The sequence below is a fragment of the Lithobates pipiens genome, unplaced genomic scaffold (genome assembly GCF_037356315.1).
Source record: "Lithobates pipiens isolate NorthernLeopardFrog02 unplaced genomic scaffold, aLitPip1_a1.2 Scaffold_8, whole genome shotgun sequence".
Taxonomy (NCBI): domain Eukaryota; kingdom Metazoa; phylum Chordata; class Amphibia; order Anura; family Ranidae; genus Lithobates; species Lithobates pipiens.
The window spans coordinates 389,038,767-389,062,722 of NW_027507903.1; the positions used below are offsets into that span (position 1 = coordinate 389,038,767).

At 45.7% G+C, this 23,956-nt stretch overlaps 1 protein-coding gene across 1 annotated transcript in view; it reads left to right on the plus strand.

The window, feature by feature from the left end:
• The first annotated feature begins 713 nt into the window (after window positions 1-713).
• The window catches only part of JADE2 (jade family PHD finger 2), an 855,152-nt gene continuing 831,909 nt past the window's right edge, over window positions 714-23,956 (plus strand). The window contains exon 1 of the mRNA XM_077473934.1: window positions 714-1,559. The gene's annotated coding sequence lies outside the window, so the exon portion shown is untranslated. The remainder of the gene's footprint in view (window positions 1,560-23,956) is intronic.

The window sequence follows — 23,956 nt, forward strand, 5'->3', positions numbered from 1 at the left end:
CAATCAATGGCCCTCTTGACCCATCCTGTATTGATTTGTATTGTAAGTGTATGGTCTGCCCTCATATTGTAAAGCGCTGCGCAAACTGTTGGCGCTATATAAATCCTGAATAATAATACTATAGACTTATTGGGATTTTCTTTTACCAAAAACACGTAGCAGAATACATATTGGCCTAAACTGATGAAGAAATTCGATATTTTTTACTGGTATGTTTTATAACAGAAAGTAAGAAATACTGTTTTTTTTTTTTCAAAATTGTCTTTTTTGTAGCGCAAAAAATAAAAACTTCAGACGATCAAATACCACCAAAAGAAAGCTGTATTTGTGGGGGAAAAAAAAGGACATCAATTTTATTTGCGCACGACCGTGCAATTGTCAGTTATGGTGCCATGTTGCAAAAAATGGCCTGGTCATGAAACCTTCCAATACAAATTGAATGGGATGTTTCTATTTATTTTTATATTACAGATTGTTGTTGCATTACAATAGGATTGTACAGTCACATTGTAAAGTGTGTGTTGGTCACTATAAGGCTGTTGTTGTGCTAGATTTCGGAGCAGCCAATCAGAAGTCGCCATTTAGCCCCCTGTAGGGGGATTCCGTGTGACAGCTATAGGCTTGTGTGTGTGATCACGTTAACACTAGGATGTCATGCGTGGTATAGTAAATGTCCGATGATTGTGGGCGGTAAAGTATAGGATGAGATGGCCCTGAGCCCCCAGCCCGCTGTACACTGTATTAGAGCCGAGTCCAGGCTCACTTCCTTTGCACTTGCAAGGGGCGTAGATGGAGCGGCCCCTCCCCCTCGCCAACCCAAATCCATCTCTTCTGTTCATAAACCTCTTTTTTGACGCAGGAGAAATCCAGATCCGAAGTACGTCACTAATCATTGTGAGCCCCTAAACTGCAGCTTGTTGGCGGCTGTGTATGTGAAAAAAATATAGGAGGGAGGTGGGGGGAGGAATAGTTCTAGAAGGACAAGATAGAGGAAGGGGGAGCCAAAGTGAAAGGTACATAAGTATTGATGATCGCACAAAGTGACAGAAGATGGACGATCGCCGAGGATAGGGAGGGTTGACCAAATAGGGCACTGCTTAAAAAAAAAAAAAAGTCTGGAAGAAGGAGGTGGGGGGCACATTACGAAATCTACCTGATCTGGGTCCCAAGGCCAGCAGAAGCAAAGGACCCCCTCCATGTGAAGGGACTTCCATGGGTTACACCCCCTCCCTACCTGGAGATCAGAGAGAAAACCACCCCACAGCCCTCCAGCATGAGCCTGCCATAGGATTGAGTGCAAAGTAAAGCCTCCCAGCACCCACCCCCTTTCAGATCAGCCCAGGCAGCATACATTGCAGGACTATGGAGTGAGCGATCTGCAGCCATTGCCCCCCGGATGTTGTGCGGAGGACACAGAAGCACTTAGTTGGTGTGCGATGAGCCGCTGCTGGACTTTGTGGACGAGGCTGGTGCTGCTGTGCTTGTCGTGGGATCCTCCCCTCCTCCTCCTCTCCTAACCTGGGCTCATTCCACTCTGAGGACACCCGACAAGCGGCAAGGTAAAGGCAGCCCCGGCTGTGCCATGGGGGGGGGGGGGGGGAGGAGGGGGCAGCGCAGGCATTGCGCATGTTGGGCAGTCATGTTAAAAGAGTAAGAGGGAGGGGAAGAGCCAGAAACAACAACTTTTCCATCAACCTGCCATCGGACCTGGCCCTAAAATGTGCCTTACTAATGACTGCGGCACCGGGCCAGCCCGAGCGGTCACCTCCTAGGGCGGCTGCCGATGCCCTTTGGTTGGCACGCTGCAAGGGGGTGGGGGTGGAGGCATGGGTCCATGTTGTTGATGTTCTCCCAGGCATGTGCAGCCTTTCTGATGAGGATTACAGCCTCTGATCGTAGAGGGGGGTATAGTAGGCGATCGGGCTAGAGCTGTCACATAGGATTGAGAGGGAACGTGATGTTATGCCTGAGATCGCATTGTGGATGGGGCGAGATGTACCGTCATGTCACTGAGTGCAATGGAAATGTACTGCTGCTTCTGTGCTGCACGTTGAAGGAGAGGTCTGTAGGGGGCGTGGCTGTTGTTTACCTTCTGAAACTCACGGTTCCCATCGGACGCCTCTGGGGGCGTTTTGTACAAGATGATCAGCGGATCTCTAGAAACATTTCTGCTCCCCACTCACAACATGCGATTACAGCCTATTCTCCACCAGCAGCCACTTCCTGCACTACAGGCCCCATCTACACAGCCTGTTTACAGGGGAGAGGAAGGCTTGTGTTTTTTGGTAGATGGTGGGGGGTTGACCAGAAGTGCATAGTAACCAATCAGTGTCTAGCTGCAGTTCAGCGTTGAAAATGAAAGCTACAAGCTGGTTGCCATGAACAGGTACTCCAGATTCAGGCTGCTCCAGTCGTAGTAAATTTCCTTCATTTGTTTTGTTTTTCTTCTATTTGAAATATCCGAAATAAATAAAAATACCCTGTACAGGTTTTGATCTGAAATCAGTCATTTTTAACTGGCATCAGTAGTCCTGATTTGCGATCAATAGTTGTGAACTAGTGCCAGTAGTCCTGATGTGCCATACATAGTCTTGGATTGACATCAGTAGTATGATTTCTTCTGCTCCGATAATTCCACGTGTTTTGGGATGAAGTAACTTGGGAGTTTGGACTATTAAAACCTGCTTGGAAGAGTAGCTATTGTTGGCTTTGAATTATTTATCAGTGTGAAGTCTGCAGTATTGATGCTTTTATAAGAGGATTTGAAACAGCTGTGAGGCAGGTGGTCCATAGCTGCAAGCTGACTTCCCATGGGTCTTCTGTTATCTGATTTATCCAGCACCTACCTCCATACACATGGTCCTAGGACCCTTTTACGGCTGCTCTTTGTTTTTATAACAATCCCCAATTTGCACGCTTGCAAATCATGGAATCCCCCCCTCTTGGGTAGCAGATGATTGCACTTTCTTGGCCCTCACACAGTGCAATACGAAGCCAACTGTAGCTGGAGCATTGGAGGATCTCTGCTATCATTGGTGGAGGACACACAATTCAGCCATTGGCTAGAAGGGGGAAGGTGTGTTAAGGGGAAGCGTTTATTACTCCAGATTCTTGTACACAGTTGTCAAGCGCTCTATTGAATTAAGGCATGTTAAATGACATAGTTATTGTGACAAATTGGATTTGGCTGTCAGAAAACACATTACACTTGTATTGCAGTGATTTCACAACTGTTTATAAACTGGCAGTGCTTTCAACTGCTTAAGTCTGAACTTTGTTTACGATTTTTAAATAAAGTTTTGATGTTCAAAAATTCAGGTTCTTGGGGAAATGGGTTGTGTTTGTGATCATTTTATTGTTTTGTGGTTGTTTTTATAATTTGTTTTTAATATTACTTTACTTGTAATCAGTAGCTTCAAGCTCAGCACAAACCTAAATCTAACATCCTCAGCAAACTAAAAAGATTATTTTCTCTTTCGTTCCTTGACTGACACGGCACCTTTTAATCTTGACCGCCACCTTTAAGAGAGGACTAGGCAGAACACATAAAAACAGCAAAGCTTTACAGTAGCGCCCAGGGGGCGGTCATACTGCCTATAACCCCTCACTCTGCTACCAGCAGCTCAGTATTTTTCTGCCAAGTCTAGGAGAAGGACCTGGCTCCCTGTGGGGACCAATGGTCCTTGGAATTTTTTTTTTTTTTTATTATTCCTGTGAGCTACAATCAACAGCAGGGCTGGGTGACAGGCTGGATAATATAGATCCTAGTAGTCTCCCCAGCCTTGCCACGAGCATGTGCAGGCCTTAGCTAAGCGATGGGTCAGCCACGACATGCCCTGTCTGGTCCAGGGGTGGCTGGTGAACTATAAGCTCAGGGGTACACATATGACCGGGCTACTGCTGTCCATATCAGTGTGCCATGGCCAACAGACACCCCGTACTGCTTGGGTGATGGGTCTGTCCATGGAATGCATCCAGCAGTTCCGGCAGGGGCCTCTGTGTGACTGGGCATAGGGGGTGTGGTGCACTAATTCAGACTCGGGTCCCGCTATGGCAGGGGACCACTGTTCTGACGTTTCAGAGGATGCGGACCAGGACCATTCGGACAGTGAGGATGACTCCGTGTCTCGGTCAGCGCAGGAAAAAGCGCTAGTAGGAGCACTTATCACAGCGGTGCGGGATACTTTAAAGATAGAGGATACGGGGGCATCTGCAGAGGTATCTGTTCCTTTTGGGTCCCACGAGGCGCCCCGCACTGCTAAGGTGTTTCCGTATTTAACTTCTTTTGATAAGAGTTTTTAGAAGGAGTGGGGAAGCCCGCAGTGGGCCTTTTTTTGTCCCAAGATAAATGGCGGTGCGTTACCCCTTTGAGGAGAGTTTCCTGAAAAAATGCACATCTCCTCCAGTTTTTGACCCCCCCCCCCCGGTATCCAGGTTAAATAAGGTAACCACAATTCCGGTCGAAGGGTCCCCCTCTTTCAAGGACCCTGCCGACAGAAGAGCAGAGGCGGTTGCCCAGTTCATGTTTATGGTGGTTGAGTCTGCATTGCGGCCAGTGTTAGCCATGGCGTCACAGACGCTTACTGAATGGGCTAAGTTGTTGCACCGCGAGTTGGGGAAGGAACAGGTTTCCCCGGTCTGCGTGGAACTGACAGAGCAGTTGGTGCAGGGCCTTAAAGAGGAAGTAAAGGCAGGAAAAAGAGAAAAAAAAAAAATACCCTGTAAGGCAAAGGCATAATGAGCTAGTATGCATAGCATACTAGTTCATTAGGAATAACTTACCTGAGATGGAAGCCCCCGAAATGACCCTCGTTCTTCTCCTACATCGCCACCATCTATCCCAGAGTGACTTCCGGGTATCGGTGCATATGCTGTAGACATCGGTGCCAGTCTTTTGCAAATATCTCCTAAACCATGTAGGTTTAGGACAGGGATATTAGCGGACCTCCAGCTGTTGCAGAACTACAAGTCCCATGAGGCATAGCAAGACCCTGACAGCCAGAAGCATGATACCTAGAGGCATGATGGGACTTGTACTTTTGCAACAGTTGGAGGTCTGCTAATTGCATATCCCTGGTTTAGGAGATATTTGTTGCACCTACAGGTAAGCCTTAATCTAGGCTTACCTGTAGGTAAAAGTGGTCCCAGAGGGTTTACAACCACTTTAAGTATGTAATGCAGCCGTGAATACAGCCCCTTTTGCTTTCTAGAGCCTCGGTATCAGCAGTAGTGCTGCGTCACCTGATTTGGTTAAAATGCTGGTCTGCAGACCAGGCATCTAAGAAAGCGTTGGCTGATTTTCCTTTCCAAGGTGAGAGGCTATTTGGAGCCTCGCTGGATGACATTAAGAATGTTACTGGGGGAAAGAGTACTTTGCTCCCACAGTCCAGAAAGGGTAAGGAGCCACGCCGTAGGCAGGGGCCCTCCTTTTCCGCTCAGAAACAGATTTTTCTCTCGGGTGGGGGGGTCGCCTTTGGGTGGACCTGCCTCCTTTCTGACCAGTGGATCTGCAAACTGGTTTCATCAGGCTACAAGATAGCGTTTCTTTCTTGTCCGCCAAACAGATTTTTTTCCCTCCAACCTTCATCTTCTTCCGGCTCGTCCGGAGGCCCTGTTTGGGGCAGTACAGGACCTGCTGCTGCGCGGGGTGATAGTACCTGTAGCGACGCCGGAAAGGTTTCAGGGATTCTACTCCAATCTGTTTGTAGTCCCAAAGAAGGAAGGTGTCCGTCCAGTCCTGGATCTCAAGGCCCTCAACTGCTTCGTGAAGGTGCAAAGGTTCCGGATGAAATCGGTTTGTTTCATGGTCGCGGCACTCCATCAGGGGGATTTCTTGGTGTCTTTGGACATCAAGGACGCATACTTGCATGTCCCCATATGCCTCAGGCATCAGAGGTTTCTACGATTTGTGGTCGGGGACGAGCACTATCAATTTGTAGCTCTCCCCTTTTGGCCTAGCGGTCAGGATCCAGGCGGACAATGCCATGGTGGTGGCGTATGCCAGCCATCAAGAAGGGACAAGGAGCTCCTCTGCAGTGCTGGAGGTCACTCACACCGTACAGTGGGCAGAGCAGCGCGTGCCGGCTCTGTCAGCCGCATACATTCCGCACGTGCAAAACTGGCAGGCGGGCTACCTCAGCCGTCAGCTGCTGGACCAGGGGGAAAGGTCACTGCATCCAGGAGTGTTTTGGCTCATTTGCCTGAAGTGGGGCATGCCAGATGTGGATCTCTTGGCCTTCCGGGTCGATCAGAAGGTACCGAGGTTTGTGGCCAGGTCAAGAGATCCCTGGGCAGACGTGTCAGACACGGTGGCTCCATGGGGGCATTATCGACTGATTTATGACCCCCCCCCCCCCCCCCAGACTCCTACCTCGTCTGCTACACAGAGTGGAGGCCGAGGGGATTCTGATTGCCCCAGATTGGCCTTGAAGTCCTTGGTATGCCGACATAGAATGGTGGCGGATGTTCCTTAGCAGCTGCCGATGCGGGAGGACCTTCTGTCGCAAGGTCCAATACTTCATCCCGCTTTGCCGTTGCTGGTTTTAGCGGCATGGCTGTTGAAAGCCAGGTGCTAAGGAACCGAGGACTGTCGGCTTTGGGAATCTCCACTATGCTGAGGGCGCAGAAGTCCTCTTCTCTGAGGATTTATCATCATACGTGGAAGGCCTACATCTCCATGTGTGAGGAGATAGGGTGGCGTCTGCGTACATATTCAGTTTCCAGGATCCTGCTGTTTTTTGCAGCGGGGAGTGGATCAGAAACTTGCATTAAGCACCATCAAGGGGCGGGTATCAGCTTTGGCTGTCTTTTTTTTTCAGCGACCTTTGGCGACTCGTTCATTGGTGAGTATGTTTGTTCAGGGGGTTCAACATGTGGCGCCTCCGGTATGACCATGGATTTGAATCTGGTGCTCTCTGTGCTTCAGAAACCGCTGTTTGAAAACATTAGGGGGATCCCCTTATTGACACTCCTCTCAGAAAGTAGTCTTTCTAGTGGCTATTACATCTGCGAGGTGGGTTTCTGAGTTGGCACCTTGTCATGCAAGTCTCCCTACTTGATCCTCCACAAGGATAATGCGGTGCTGCGCCCGCAGCCTTCGTTACTTCCAAAGGTTGTTTCGGCTTTTCATCTAAATGAGGACATTGTATTTCCGTCCTTATCTCCTCGGCCGTCACATCCCAAAGAGGTTACTTGCATTCTTTGGACGTGGGCCGGGCTCTGCGGGTGTATCTGCTACAGCTCCCTTTCGGAGGTCGGACTCCCTGTTTGTATTGGTGGCTGGTCCGAAGAAGGGCCTGGCGGTCTCATTGGCCACCATTTCTAGGTGGATCAGACAGATCGTGGGTTCAGGCTTATGCCATAAGGGGGTCCGCGCCCCCCCTTTCCTGTCACGGCACATTCTACCAGGGCAATTGGTGCCTCCTGGGCTTTCTGACATTAAGCGTCCGTTTCCCAGGCATGTAAAGTGGCGACCTGGTCGTCCGTTCACACTCTCACTAAATTTTACAAGGTTGATGTGTCAGCGCATCTTTGGATGTGTGCTTCGGCCGCAAGGTTTTCCAGGCGGCCGTTTTTAAGGTTGCAAATCCTCTGTTGAGTGATTTTTGTTATGGGTGGAGTTTATTTTCTTTCTGTTTCCACCCCTCGTTTTTTACACTGCTTGTGGACGTCCCTAAGGTCTACATTAAAGGTGCTGTATCCGTCAATGAACAAAAGAGAAAATAGTATTTTCGTACTCACCATAAAATCCTTTTCCCTGAAGTTCATTGACGGACACAGCAACCACCCCCCTCCCCCTCCCCCCCCCCCCCCCCCCATTTATGTTTATACTGCATTTTGACAAACTGAGCTGCTGGTAGCAGAGTGAGGGGTTATAGCCAGTAGGACCACCCCTTGGGCGGTACTGTACAGCTTTGCTGTTTTTATGTGTTCTGCCTAGTCCTCTCCTAAAGGTGGCTATTATAACCCTAAGGTCAAGATTAAAGGTGCTGTGTCCGTCAATGAACTTCAGAGAAAAGGGTTTTACGATTACTATTATTATTATCACAATTAGAATTAAAGTGGATCTTCACCCTGATAGGTATGTTTGGGCGCAAACATCTGTCACTTCAGTCGCACAAGAGATGCTTTTTTTGCAGCTAGACAATGATGATTATGTGAAATAACCTTCATACAGAAGAATAAAAACTGCTTCTGCTTGATTGCCATGGCTTACTACATTTTGCTTTTTGCACATTGATGATAGATGATGATCCTGAATTTTGAGACCAGGTTAGTGATGTAGGTGGAGGCCAGGTTGGGGTTGGCTTTGTAACTTATTGATAGTATCTTGAATGTAATTCATTGGTTGAGTTGCAGCCAATGGAGGGATTGACAGAGGGGTGTAGCAGATGCAGAGCGGGTTTGTAAGGTGGGTGAGCCTGGCAGCAGCGTTCATGGTGGATAGCCTAGTAGCCATAGCAGTAGTCAAGGCGAGAGATGACCAGGGAGTGGGTTAAAAGCTTTGTGGTGACATTGGTTAGGAAGGGGTGTATTATTATGGATTGAGTTAGGGCATCTATAGTAACCCTTAATATGTTCATTAATTGGGATTCAACATTTAAAAAAAAAATTCTGGTGTATTTAGGAAGGTAGAACAAATGTTTTATTTATATAATAACGATTATTTAACACTGTCTTATGTTAGGATTCTTAAATGTTTATAGTTGTGTGTAAAAAGGGTTACACTGAGTATTGTCCTAGCCATGTCCTTTCTTCTAGTATAGCTAAAGAAAAAGTGTGTGTGTGTGTGTGTGTGTGTGTGTGTGTGTGTGTGTGTGTGTTTTTTTTTTTTTTTAATTATTATTATTATTATTATTATTTATATATATTATATTTTTAAAGCGGAGGTCCACCCTAAAGTGGACCTTCCGCTCATTGGAATCCTCCCCCCCCTCCGGCTCCACAATTGGCACCTTTTCAGGGGGGTGCAGGTACCTGTACAGTACAGATATCTGCACCCACTTCTGGGATAGCTCTCTGCGGAAAGGGGCGTAATTACGCCCCTTTCCGAAAGTCCCCCGCTGCCTGCTGGGAAAACACACAGATCCCAGAGGCAGCGGGTCCATCCTTATTGCGCAGCGCGACTCACGCATGTGCAGTAGGGAACCGGGAAAAGAAGCCGAAAGGCTCCACTTCCTGATTCCCATACCCAAGATAGCGGCGGCAGCACCCGAGAGACGATCGAGAGATCGGCTTCGGGTGCCAACATCGCGGGCGTGCTGGGCGGGTAAGTGTCCTTATTTTAAAAGTCAGCAGCTGCAGTATTTGTAGCTGCTGGCTTTAAAAAAAAAAAAAAAAAAAACGGCGGAACTCCCGGCGGACTCCCGCTTTAAGGTTTCTTTTGCCATCTGTGTGCCAGTGGGGGTTATTATTTACTAAAGGCAAATCCACTTTGCACTGCAAGTGCAATTGGAAGTGCAGTCGCTGTAGAGGAGGACATGCAAGGAAAAAAAAAACAAAAAAAAAAAACAGCATTTTAGTTTGCACATGATTGGTTAATAAAATCCGCATTCCCCCTCATATCAGATCTTCCCCTCAGATCTCCAGCGACTGCACTTCCAAGTGCCCTTGCAGTGCAGAGTGGATTTGCCTTTAGTAAATATACCTAATTGTGTAAATTTTCTTAGACACTATGTCGCAGCACCCAAAGTGTCAGTGTCTCTTCTTCCTCAGTGCCCTCCCTACCAGGTCACTGCATCTGTCACGCTGACAGGTGCGTGGCCAAGAACTTTGGTACTGAGGAGGGCTAAGCCTGATGGTGAATGGAGAGACTAGTACCCCATCTCCCTACTCTTGCTTCACCCCTCATGTCAGTGGGTGGATCTGTAGCCATTATTTAGTCTTAATAGGCTTTCGAATCTGCCTACTGCATGCGCTATCAATCGCAGGCAAGGCGGACCAGATGAAGAACTAATCTGAGTTCCCCATCAAGTTCCACCCACCCAACAGGTGCAGCAGGCGATTTGAGTTCTGGGGCCAGTTGCCTGTGAGGTCCACCTTGCCAGTGATTAACAGTGGATGGCACTGGGCAGATTCCAAAGCTGCTATTGGTCTCTAATCTGCCTAATGTCATCTCAATCACAAAGTGGACCTGTTGGGAAGCTAGTCTCAGAGTTTCCCATCGGCTCTGCCTAACCTGCAACTCGTATTCATGCCCGCCGCACTTGTTGGGTGGGTAGAGCCCGACGGCCCGTGCATTTTCACTGCCCCCCCCCCCCTCAAGTGTAAACAAGGCCTAGCGGCTACAAGCACAGTAATAACAATGTGATGGGGTTTAACCCCCTCCCCCCTTTCCATTACCCAGTTACCCATTATCTGCTATGTTCTTGTACAGAGCGGTCCCTTACCTATTCTTTAGCAGTCCTTCACAGGCGTTGTCCTCTTAGTCTCTTTTTCTAATGCCGCGTACACACGGTCAAACTGTTTGACGTACTTAGTCCGTCATACAATCCGACGGACAATCCGTCGTACTTTCCACTGAACGGACTTGACCACACACAGATGCACAAACAGTCCGTCGAAAGCTTGCGCGATGACGTGTACAGCATGTACGACGGGACTAGAAATAGGAAGTCCAAGACACAGCAAAGCACCCTTCCGCCGTGTAAATCCTTTCTGGGCATGCGCCATTCTTAGTCCGTCGAACTAGCATACTGACGACCGTATTGTCCGCTGAAACCAAAGTACGACGGACAGATTTTTGGAAAATCCGAAATTCTTAGTACTCCGGACTGCACGCTGAAAAAGTCAGCTGAAGCCCACACACGAGCGTATTGTCCGCTGAAATGTTACATAGTTACATAGTAGTTACATAGTTAGTCAGGTTGAAAAAAGACACAAGTCCATCCAGTTCAACCAAAAAAAAAAAAAAAAAAAAAAAAAAATATATATATATATATATATATATATATATATATATATATATATATATATATATATATATATATATATATATATATATATATATATATATATATATATATATATATATATATATATTACACATATATACATACATACATACATATACACACATACATATACCAGCCCATATACCCAATTCTATACCCACAGTTGATCCAGAGGAAGGCAAAAACCCCAGCAGAGCATGATCCAATTTGCTAAAGCAGGGGAAAAAATTCCTTCCTGATCCCCCGAGAGGCAATCGGATTTTCCCCGGATCAACTTTACCTATAAATTTTAGTACCCAGTTATATTACGTACACTTAGGAAATAATCCAGGCCTTTCTTAAAGCAATCCACTGAGCTGGCCATAACCACCTCTGCAGGGAGTCTATTCGACATTTTCACAGCTCTTACTGTGAAGAAACCTTTCCGTATTTGGAGATGAAGTCTCTTCTCTAGACGTAAAGAGTGCCCCCTTGTCCTCTTTGTTGACTTTAAAGTGAATAACTCGACACCAAGTTCCCTATATGGACCCCTTATATATTTGTACATGTTGATCAAATCCCCCCTTAATCTCCTCTTATCAAGAGTGAATAAATTCAGTTCCTCTAATCTTTCCTCATAGCTGAGTTGCTCCATGCCTCTTATCAGTTTGGTTGCCCTTCTCTGCACTTTCTCCAGTTCCCCGATATCCTTTTTGAGAACTGGTGCCCAAAACTGAACGGCATATTCCAGATGAGGTCTTACTAATGATTTGAACAGGGGCAAAATGATATCTCTCTCTCTGGAGTACATACCTCTCTTAATACAGGAAAGGACTTTGCTCGCTTTGGAAACCGCAGCTTGGCATTGCATGCTATTATTGGCTTGCATGAGCTTATGATCTACCAAAACCCCCAGATCCTTCTCCACTATGGATTCCCCCAGCTGTACTCCCCCTAGCGTGTATGATGCATGCATATTCTTAGCCCCCAAGTGCATAACCTTACATTTCTCAACATTAAACCTCATCTGCCACATAGTCGCCCAATTAGACAGAGCATTGAGGTCTGCTTGTAAATTGGCGACAGTTTAAGGACGTTATTGCACCACATAGCTTGGTGTCATCTGCAAAGACGGAAATGTTACTCTTGATCCCAGACCCAATATCATTTATAAAGATATTAAAAAGTAAGGGTCCCAGCACTGAACCTTGGGGTACACCACTCATAACCTTAGACCATTCAGAGTAAGAATCATTAACCACTACTCTCTGAATTCTGTCTTTTAGCCAGTTTTCTATCCATCTACAAACTGATGTTTCCAAACCTGTAGACTTTACCTTACACATGAGCCGTGTGTGCGGAACAGTATCGAATGCTTTTGCAAAATCCAAATATATCACGTCCACCGCCACCCCTCTGTCCAAGGTTTTACTTACCACCTCCTAAAAAGAAATCAGGTTTGTCTGACAACTCCTGTCTTTCATGAATCCATGCTGTCTGTTGCTCAAAATATTTTTTTCCTGCAAGAACTCATCTATGTGGTCTTTTATTAATCCCTCCAGTATCTTCCCAACTATAGAAGTTAAACTAACGGGTCTATAATTACTTGGTAAAGACTTTGTTCCCTTTTTAAATATAGGCACCACATTGGCCCTGCGCCAATCCAGTGGTACTATTCCTGTCATTAATGAGTCCCTAAAAATTAGATACAATGGCTTTGAAATTACAGAGCTCAATTCTTTTAGGATCCGTGGGTGGATGCCATCAGGTCCAGGTGCTTTCTCCACCTTTATTCTGTCCAAATATTTCTGGACCATATCGCTTATGAGCCATTGTGGATTAGGGGCTGCGTCAGTACCACCCTCATTGTGGACATGAGCTCCCCCATGCTCCTTTGTATACACAGAGCTGAAGAACGTATTTAATAAGTTAGCCTTCTCTTTGTCCCCAGTCACCCACTCCAGATTATTTTGCAAAGGGCCTACATGCTCAGACTTAACCTTTTTACTATTAATATATTTGAAGAATTTTTTGGGGTTTGTCCTACTGTCTTTTGCAATCTGTCTTTCATTTTGAATTTTTGCATCCTTGATTTCCTTTTTACATATTCTGTTAAATTCCTTGTAACATTTAAATGACACTAGTGTTCCTTCATTTTTATATTTTTTGAAAGCTCTTTTTTTTATAGTTTATAGCTTTTTTAACTTTGGCCGTGAGCCACATCGGCTTTATTTTTTACCTTTTAAACTTATTGCCCATGGGAATATACTTTGCCGTGAGATCACAAACAAGCTTTTTGAAGAATTCCCATTTCTGTTCTGTGCCCATTGGTGCCAATATTCTCTCCCAATCTAAGTCCTGGAGAGCAGCCCTCATCCTTGGAAAATTTGCTCTCTTGAAATTAAGTGTTTTTATCTTTCCCGTATGTGATTTTTGCTTACAGCTAACATCAAATGAAATCATGTTATGGTCACTGCTACCCAGATGTTCCTTTATCTGAACATTAGTAATACGTTCTGCATGGTTTGAGATTACCAGGTCCAACAGAGCATCATTCCTAGTTGGGGCCTCAAACTATACCATAAAATTGTCTTGTAATAGGTTTACAAATTTTTGCCCTTTAACTGTCCCAGCAGTGCCATTACCCCAGTCAATTTCTGGGTAGTTAAAATCCCCCATTATTATCACTGTCCCAGCCCTTGCAGCCCTTTCTATCTGTGCAAGGAGCCGAGTCTCCACCTCCTCATTAACATTGGGTGGTCTATAACAAACTCCAATGATTAACTTTGAACTACGCGCATCTGTATGCAGTTCTACCCATAATGCCTCCAGACTCATCACACTCTCCGCCCACCAGGTCCTATTTCTCACTCGCTTTGAGATTATTTCTCTCATACAGACAGACCCCTCCACCTTTCCTTTTTACTCTGTCTTTCCGAAAGAGTGCAAAGTCAGGAATATTAATAGCCCAGTCATGTGAGGAATGAAGCCAAGTTTCAGCAATACCGATTACATCATAGCTCTCCTGATGCACCAGAGCTTCCAACTCGCCTATTTTGCTTGGCAGACTTCTGGCATTGGCAAACAAACATTTTAATGTATTAATATATTTTGACCGGTCACACACTATCCTCTTGGGTGTTCCAAGATTACAACTAGGACTTGCTACTATATTTACCTTGGGTTTATGTGCTTCTGTTACCCCACCACTAATGCCCCTAATATTACCCTCTGGAATATGCTCCACGCTGACTATCTCTATCTCTGAACCCACCCCCCCATCACCTCGTTTAAAAAACCCTCTAACTTTTTGGCCATCCTCAATCCCAGCTGATCTGCACCCTCCTCATTTAGGTGCAGTCCATCCCTTCTATAGTACCGGTTGTCGACTGAGAAGTCGTCCCAGTCCTCCAGGAACCCAAACCCCTCCTTACTACACCAGCTTTTGAGCCACTTGTTTACTTCCCTAATCTCCCTCTTCCTTTCTGGTGTGGCTCGATGTACTGGTAGTATTCCTGAGAATACTACCTTGGAGGTCCTTTTCCTCAACTTAGCTCCCAAGTCCCTAAAATCATTCTTTAGGACACTCCATCTGCCTCTGACTTTGTCATTGGTGCTAACGTGCACCATGACAGCTGGGTCTTCCCCAGCCCCTCCCAGTAATCTGTCCACCAGATCCGTGATGTGCCGAACCCGAGCGCCCGGCAGACAACATACAGTTCGGCACTTCAGGTTGTTGTTACAGATTGGCCTCTCTGTCCTCCTAAGAATTGAGTCCCCTACCACCAGAATCTGTCTTTCCTTTCCCTTCTCTCCCCCCCTACTCTCACTGGAGGAGTTCTTCTCCTGGCAGCTAGGAGAATCCCTCAGCTCCAGCAGTGCTGGTCCCTGACTGGGATCACCAATGTCACTCAATGGAGCGTACTTATTGGGATGCTTCAGCCCTGGATCGGCCTCCCTGGCACTTGCCCCTCTACCCTTCCTGACTGTCACCCATCTACTCTCTGCTACTGCCTGCACCTCCTTGTCTCCACCCACCTCTGTGCTGGCCCCTGCCGGCACCTGCCGTGTACTATCCTGGTTCTCATTTAGGGTGGAGGGGCCTCTCAGTGCTGACAGTTGCTTCCCCAGATTCAGAACCTGGGCTTCCAGGGAAACAATGTGCTTACATTTTGCACAGCAGTATTCACCCTCGATCAGATGATCAAGGAACGCATACATGCCGCAAGATGTACACCGAGTCGCCTCTCCACACCCGCCAGTCATCGTACCTATTAATTTAATGAGGATTAGAGATTATACCCAGTCCAAATTACATAACAACTAGCTTCCTGACACTAATACTCAACAAGACAGTACACAGGTACTCACAGACCACTGTGCACCCACAATACACAAGTACTAATGATACACACACACTACTCAGACAACACTCAGGTACTCACCCTACACAGGTACTATGACCCCTGTTATAAACTCTGGGTTTTAACTCACCACTTTGACCAGTTCCACTTGGACAGAGTTCTCACAAACTCGAGATGAGCAGGCTCAAATGAGTTCAACCCAAGCTTATATAGACCTCAAGCACCTGTGCCCAATTAAACCCTCCCCTTAATTAGTAGGCTGAAGGAAGGAAAGAAAGAAAAAAAAAACAAAACAACACTATTTAAAAAGTGACAGAAAAGGGTATAAAAGCTACAAGAAAAAGCCAGAAAAGAACCTAAAAATGCAACCCAGCAGTCACCAGCAGGCAAAAAGCAAAACTTATTCACACTCCACTCAAGGCTCCACTGTTCAGCTTGCAACCAGCAGTTTGTGTTTCAACGGACTAAGTACGTCAAACAGTTCGACCGTGTGTACGCGGCATAAGTATTCCAATAGCAAGCTGTGTGGTATGGGGGCACCCCTGTAGACGTTTTCCGGAGCCAGGCTGTGTGTGTCCATAGAGAAGCATGGCACGGCCTGGCCATGCTCCTTTGCTCCCTCCTCACAGGATTTGACTGACAGCAACGGGCCAATAGCTCCTACTGCTGCCTGTGTGTCCTGTGAAAAGAGGAACAGAGAGCAGCACTTCTGCAAACTTGAGAGAGGATCTGGGTAAGTGTTTGGTGGGGGGGAACAAGCAGTGGGACGTTTTTTACTTTAATGCAGGGAATGCAGCAAGGCAAAAAATGTCTTGACTTTAGAACCGCTTTAGTTTGCGGCTTGAAACTTTTGCAGTCTTGTATTTAAAGTGTTACTAAACCCAGTAATATGACAATAGTTCATCCGCCCCCCCACAGTGCCTACAGCTTATAAAACTTATTTTTACATTAAAATCCTGCCACTATATACCTTTTTTGTATGAACTTTATACCGCGGTTACATGGTAAACTGCATCCTTTCTCCAATGCTGAAAGTTCAGGAAGGAGTAGATTTCCACTGCAGCCTCTGTACATGCCCACATGTGTGATGTCAATATCATGTGACCTGGCTATCTCTGAGAACAACTAACTGTTCTCTGCAGCATAAAAGACACAACTGAGCATGTGCAGGCAGCTAATCTGCCTGTGTTAGCTGGTCTTCCCCAGATAGGCAGTGCAGGAGGGGGAGAATCTATACATACAGGATAAAACAGCCTTTTTACACAATGCAGAGGATTAACCTCTTAAGTTCCACAGTGAGTATAACAAGCATGCTATGCTACATATACAGATTGATTTTTACTATTGTGGGTTTAGTAACACTTTTTTTTTTTTTTTTTTCAATAATGTTTTATTCGATTTTGTCAGATATACAATATAGATAACAGTATGTTAATATTAACAAATGATTGAAAGCAGATTGGAAAACGTAGATCTTTACTTTTTAACTTCTAAAAAAATTATTGTTTATGCCATGAAAGAGTGCCAGTTAGCAACCTTTCATTCACAGAAAAGTAATTGGTGCATTCAATGCCAAGATGGGATTTTTATATTTTAAAGGCTTTTCTGTTAGGGCCATGCTATTTGACTTCATTGATTTCATTTGTAGTCCACGTATATTGCATTGCAGAATGGAGCCGCAGTGTAGCCTGTGATTTGGTAAAATTGTGAAATTATGGGAGAAGCACCCACAAATTGACCTCTGTAGATTACCTGGCTTTCTTCAGCAATGGCTATACAACAGGAAACAGAAAGTGGGCTTTGTGTAAAGACTGGAGAATGTTTCTGAATTGTCCAAAGTAACAAGCCATATCTTTAATTTTTGCTTTGAAAAGTAAACCTGTAGTAAGGATAAAATATAGAAGGAAAGTTGCTGCCAAAGAGCATGTGTCTGAATTCCACAGAACTCTGCTAGGGATCCAGTATTGCTGACACCCTCTCAATGGGACTAATTTACTAAAGGCAAATGAGCTGTTTACTTTGAAAGGGAATTTTTACACTTTGCTTAGTAATTGTAATCAAAATTCACTTTACAAATACCCTATTACATGCAAGGAAAACAAAAATCAAAATTAGTATTTTTGCCGGCACAGAATTGGTTAATGGAAGTCAGCAGACCTTCACAACGTTTATTAAACTCTGGGGAAAATTCCCTTGAAAAGCCAAAAGACTGCTACAGCGTGGTTATCCAGTTCTGGAAGGGCGTTCATGGATGTCATTCAAAGTGCAACAGCACTGAAAGCTGAAATGGCCCCCGTGGATGGAACGTATTGATTTCCCCCTCACTTCTACTCCTTAAGGCTAGGTTCACATTGCAGCGATGCGGGAACGCTGCAAATCCGCGGCGGGTTCCCGCATCGCATACCTCCCGGTGGCAGTTCACACTGCCCTATGCGAACTGCTGGGAGTATCAGTGAAACGTTAATGACACCCCCAGATCAGTTTGCATATCGCAGTGCGATCTGCAAACTCTGACAGGAATCGGATCACATGGTGTGAACACTTATGCGATCCGATTCTGCTGCGGACCAAAAAAAGGGTCCTGTGCGAGTTTGGGCCGTGTGCGATGCAAATTCAGCCATACTATCTGTATGGCTGAACTCGCATAGCACAGAGATCGGATGTGATTTGCACTGCAGTGAGTGCGGTGCGAATCACATCCGGTTCTCGTAACCGCTGCAATGTGAACCCAGCCTTAGAGTCCTTGAAAGTCCTGCCTAGCCATTTCTCAGGGCCAGACATTACATTATGGGACATTAAACATATATATTTTTTTGGGGGGGTATTCATGTATGTTTGACTTGTTCCGGAGAACGCTACTTTAATTTTTTTCTTTTGTTTCTCTATTACCTGATTTTTCCCTAGCCTGTTCAAAATGTGGCCTCGATGTTAAACATTTTATTTAACTATTTAACTGTTAAATTGTTCTGCAATTACTGAAGGATAAGATGACATGTTTTAAATTATACCACTCACATTGTACATCTACAGCTATAAGGCTTCAAGTAGAATTATAAGCAAAGATATCTACCTATATATATATATATATATATATATATATATATATATATATATATATATATATATATATATATATATATATATATATATATATATATATAATAATTTTTTTTCCCAATTTGGATAGAGCAAGGGACGGTAGTAAACTCTGTCAGATTTATTTTTGCCATCTGTGTCCCATTACGGACATTTCCCTTCACTTCCTGTCCCATAGAAAAACGGGAAGTATGAGAATATCCCTGTAAATGAAGGGTTTTCTTTGGGGACCCCCAGGTCACCAGAACTAGTGTCCCTATAGTGGCTGCAGGGAGTATGGTCATTTTTAAGATTCTTAGATGTACATCCTAAAAGACACAACATACAGTGATATGGGAAATAATTATAGACACTGATAACACATGCACCTACACAGGTTGAACTGGATGGACTATTGTCTTTTTTCACCCTTACCAAATATGTAAGATTTCTCCTCCATTTCTTTTCTGGGGACAACCCAAATGATTCTCTGCAGCTATTACCTTTTGTACCACCACCCCCTCCCTTGAATGTAAGCTCTACGAGAAGGGCCCTCCTGTACCTTTTGTATTGTACTGTAATTGTGTTGCCCCCCCCCCTATACATTGTAAAGCGCTGCGTAAACTGTTGGCGCTATATAAATCGTGTAATAATAATAACAACCCAAAATCTTAGGATTTTTTTTTCACTTTGAATTATAGTGGCAAACAGGACAAATAGAATAGAGAGGATGGAACTCCCATGTACACGGGATGTTGTTCAACCTCTCCTGAATGATTTAACTTGACAGCAAGAAACAGGCGTCTAAAAATGTCCGTTTAGCAGCGTTTGCGTCTAGAAGTGTTTTTAAAAAAAATGTATGTATTTTTTTCAAAATAGCCAAAAATGAAAAATGCCTGTAAGCGAAACGCAAGTTACCGCGTTTGAAATGCCTCTAAACACAGCTTCTGAACAAAAAAAGCCTCTAAACACAACTGCTTAGAAACATGAACCTGTGTACATGTACTGATAAGATAACATAGAGGAGAGTTCAGAAGCAGTAGAAAAAAAGGCTCAACTGCTCCTAAATGTCCATTTACCAGCAGCAGTGTACATGAGGCCTAATAGGGGCACAGACAGCAATAACAACTGTCAGGTGCTCTAACCCATCTCTGCTTTATCCCAAAAAAAAAACATTTTGCCTATAGTTATACTTTTAGGGTGCAGGAGTGCATAGGCACAGTTGCACATCAGGAAGTGCACTGCTATTTTTTTGGAGGAATTCATGCTCAAAACACCTGTACGCTGTGCATGTCCTGGCCAATGATTTCTGGCCTGGACCGTCTGATCAGTTCTGGCGAATGACAGATCCCCCTGTGTCTGTGCAATCTCCCCTCCTGGAGCCATTTTTGGTTCCAGCATGTGGGGAGAAAGCATCCAACAGTGAGTACACTGACATCAGGACACAAAGGCACACATTTGCTTGCCCCCTGATCGCTTAGGTTTTAGTTTGGGGTACCCCCCATATATTTCCTAATACAGGTTTAACCCCTTGATCACCCCCAGTTAACCCTTTCACTGCCTATCACAGTGTCACTAGTATAGTGTACAGATCTATTTTCTTATCACTGTATTAGTGTCACGGGTGACATCAATTAATGTTAACGTCAATTAGTGTCAGAGTGGATTTGATTTAAATACCTGATTTAAGTTGCTAGTAAAAAGGCTTTCTCGTACATCATGGGACACAGAGTCTCAGTAATTACTGATGGGTTATAGGGTATCACTAGGTGATTGGACACTGGCACACCCTAGACAGGAAGTTCAACCCCCTATATAACCCCTCACCTTACTGGGAGTACCTCCGGTTTTTTTTTCCCAGTGTCTTAGGTGTTGGTCATGAGTAAAGATGTGCTGTGCTGAGCTCCGCTGGAATATCCTCACTGGGGCAAGCCATGCAACCGGATCTGGGTGTCTTTTCCAGGCCGATATGGATGGCACCCGGGATCTTTCTCTCTCTTTTTAGAGAGCTGGACCCCGGGATCCAGTATTTGGTTTTTCAGCCATATTCCTGGCAGGGTGCTTTACAGGCCCAGAACTGCGGTTCCCCCTTTTCAAAGGGGGCCCCAGTCTCTGAAGATTTTTTCTAAATGGAGCCCACCATGAGAGGTGAAGATTGGGTCTGTTACACAGAACCCTGCAGATGGATAAGGTAAGGGAGACTCCTTAAGACTTTTTCTAACTCTAGTAGGTTTCTCTTTTAAGTTAAATGTATGCTATGCCTAAAGTTGCCACCGAGGGCTGCCAAGAGCACATATCTTTTCATGTCTGATCTGTCAGCTCGGTGTCCATGCTGTAAGCTTCTCCAAGTCATGCTCCAGGTAGGATGAGGGAAGGGGGGTTTTCTCCTGCAGGGATTCTCCCCCCCACGGCTTAGGTCAAGGCACAGGGAAGCGGTAGTATACCGCACTTCCCGCCTCCGCCATTACAGCGGCTTCCCATCCACCGGCCCTCCCCCTCTCCTCCACCCCAGCCTTCCCTCCAAGCTGGTGCAGAGGATCGGAGCCTCAGCTCACGTGGGAAAGCGGTCTTTTTTGAAAAGAGGGGGGCCGAAGGGGCAGACGAAGGAGGGGGCTGAGCGTCAACGCAACGTCAGTGTGGTTAGATGCCCACATCGCTGGCTACATAAGCTATAAATTGCACTCTTTTTCAGATGCACACAGCTTATGGAGGGACACAGAGCAGACAGGCGCATGTGAGTGTGGGACACAGGCATTCCCTGGCAGCATTTACTCAAGCACCAGACTGGGTCTTGGTGGCAGCGGCAGTTGCTGAACTACAGTGCTCATCAGTCAGTGCATTTTTGTGTTATCTCTTTTGTTGCTTGGCACTATGGGCAGAAGAGGTACAAATACCCTGAAGAGTAGGGGCTCAAAGGGATCTCCCTCAGGCTCTGAGGACCCCCCCATCTGCAGCACCTTCCGCTCCTGAAGGACCTGGGGAAGCTGGCGAGGGTGAGCCGTCGGGATCAAGGGCTGCAATTGCTTCTGGCACTTCAGCCCCTGTATACATTACGCAAGAAGTTTTTTCCTCAACCATAAATAGTTTAGAGGAAAGATTAGTGACCGTAATTGCATCTTCACTCAGTGGAAGAAAATGTACTAGGCCTCCCTCCGCCACCCAGGACCCTCAAACAGAAGAACTCTGGGGAAAAAGGAGAGGAATCCCCCTCAGAGGATCAGGATGAGACTGATGATTCCTCTTCTGAGGAATCAAGTGGAGAAGGGCCCTCTTCAGCTTCTCAGGATGAGAAAGTCGTGGTGCAAACTCTCTCTGGATTGGTCCGCTCCACATTTAAGTTGCCCGTATCTGAGTCAAAGAACCCTCCTCTTGTTTGGATTCACTGCCTCCTCAAACTACACATGCCTTTCCTGTTCACAGTTTACCAGAAAAGCTTATTTATTCTGAGTGGAATCACCCAGATAAACGTTTTTTCCCTCCTAAAAAGTTTTCAACATTTACTAAGATGTGGGGTATACCGGCGGTTGATGGAAGTTTTGCCTGAGCAGTAAGCCCGGGGGTTGGCCAACCTACCAGTGGCTTTGTGCTTTTCAGTTGATGCAATCAGAAATTCTATCCTCCCAGACCTCTTGCCTTTTGCTTGGGTTGGTGCTTATGTGTAGAACCTTACGGTTGAAAAATTGGTCAGCCGAATCACCATGTGAAAAGCTTCTGGCTGGATTTCCCTTTCTGGGTACTAGGCTGTTTGGGGAGGATTTTGTATAATTATATCCAAAAGATCTCTAGTGGGAAAAGCACCCTCTTACTGGTTAAGAGGAGGAATAAGCATCCCTCTTTTAAATGTGCTCTGTCCCCAGTGCCAGGAGCATCCGTCTCTAGACAGTCACGACGGCCTCCTCCGTCAGGCTCAAGAACTAAATCTGAGCCAACCCCAGGGTCAAAAGAAGCCCTGGGGGGAGGAAGTCTACAAGACAAAATGCTAAAGCCTGTTTATGAAGGAATGCCCCCGCTCGCTTGGGTGGTGGGAAAGACTGCTACAGTTCTCAAGGCTCTGGCATGAGGATTTTCAGGACAGATGGGTGGACTCCACAATAACTCTAGGTTACAAACTGGAGTTCTGAGAATTTCCCTCTCCTCGTTTCCTCAGATCAAATGTTCCCAGAGACTCTTTCTAGAGTTGGAGCGACTATTGTTGCAAAAAGTTATTGTGGTAGTTCCCACGCAAAAGAGCAGGGATTGGGGTTTTATTCAAACCTTTTCATGGTACCAAAGCCAAAATGGAGATGTCGGATCCATTCTAGATGTCAAAGATCTAAACCGATTCCTAAAAGTATGGTCCTTTTTGCATGGAATCTATCTGATTGTAGTCTCCATCCTACAAGGAGGAGAACTTCTGGTGCATCTACCTGCGTTTCGAAGTAGAAAAATGCCACTTTCAGTTTGTAGCTCTGCCTTTTCAGGCTAACTACTGCACCTCGGGTGTTTACAAAAATCTTGGCCCCGCCTCTGGCCAGATTAAGGGCCCAAGGTTTAATGGTAATAGCATACCTAGATGACCTGCTCTTGATAGACCGGTCGGTAGCCCCTCTTGGGCCAAAACTTGGTCACCACAATCAACTACCTGGAATACCTAGGTTGGGTCGTCAACTTAGAGAAGTCTTCTTTAAAACCAGCAAGAAGACTACAGTATTTGGGTCTGGTCATAGACACAGGCCAGAAGAGGATATTTTTACCCCAAGCAAAAATCTGTGCCATAAAAGAACTGATTCAAGTAGTCCGGGCAAAGAAGGGTCCTTCTATTCGCCTTTGTATGAGGCTGCTGGGGAAGATGGTGACTTCATTCGAAGCAGTTCCCTACGCTCAGTTTCATTCAAGACTGCTGCAAAACAGTATCCTGTCTGCCTGGAACAAGAAGGTTCAGGCATTCGATTTTCTGATGCGTCTGTCTCCTACAGTGCATCAGAGCCTCAGTTGGTGGTTGATGCCCAAAAATCTGCAAAAAGAAAAATACTTTTTACCAGTTATCTGGAGAGTGGTAACAACAGATGTCAGTCTTTCGGGTTGGGGGGTAGTCCTGGAACAGTCGACTGTCCAAAGGAGATGGTCCAAGACCAAGAGGACTTTACCCATCAACATCCTGGAGATCCGTACGGCGTATATAGCCCTAAAGGCCTGGACAATCCGGTTACAGGGTTGCCCTGTCAGGATCCAGTCTGACAATACCACAGCAATGGCCAAGGAGGCACCAGGAGTTGTGCAGCTCAGGGAGAAGTAAACCAGATCTTAATCTGGGCAGAAAAGCATGTGCCTTTCATATCTGCAATCTTCATTCTGGGGGTAGAGAACTGGCAGGCGGACTACTTGAGTCGTCAGCAGCTAGTCCCAGGGGAATGGTCTCTTCACCCGACGTATTCTTGGCCATATGCCAGAGATGGGGGGGGGGGGGGGGGTTCCGGATGTAGATCTCTTTGTGTCCAGGTTCAACAACAAGATCGACAACTATGTGTCAAGAACCAGGGGTGAAGGGGTTAACCACTAGGTGGCAGTGTAGGGGTTAAGTGTGTCCTAGGGGCATGTTTCTAACTG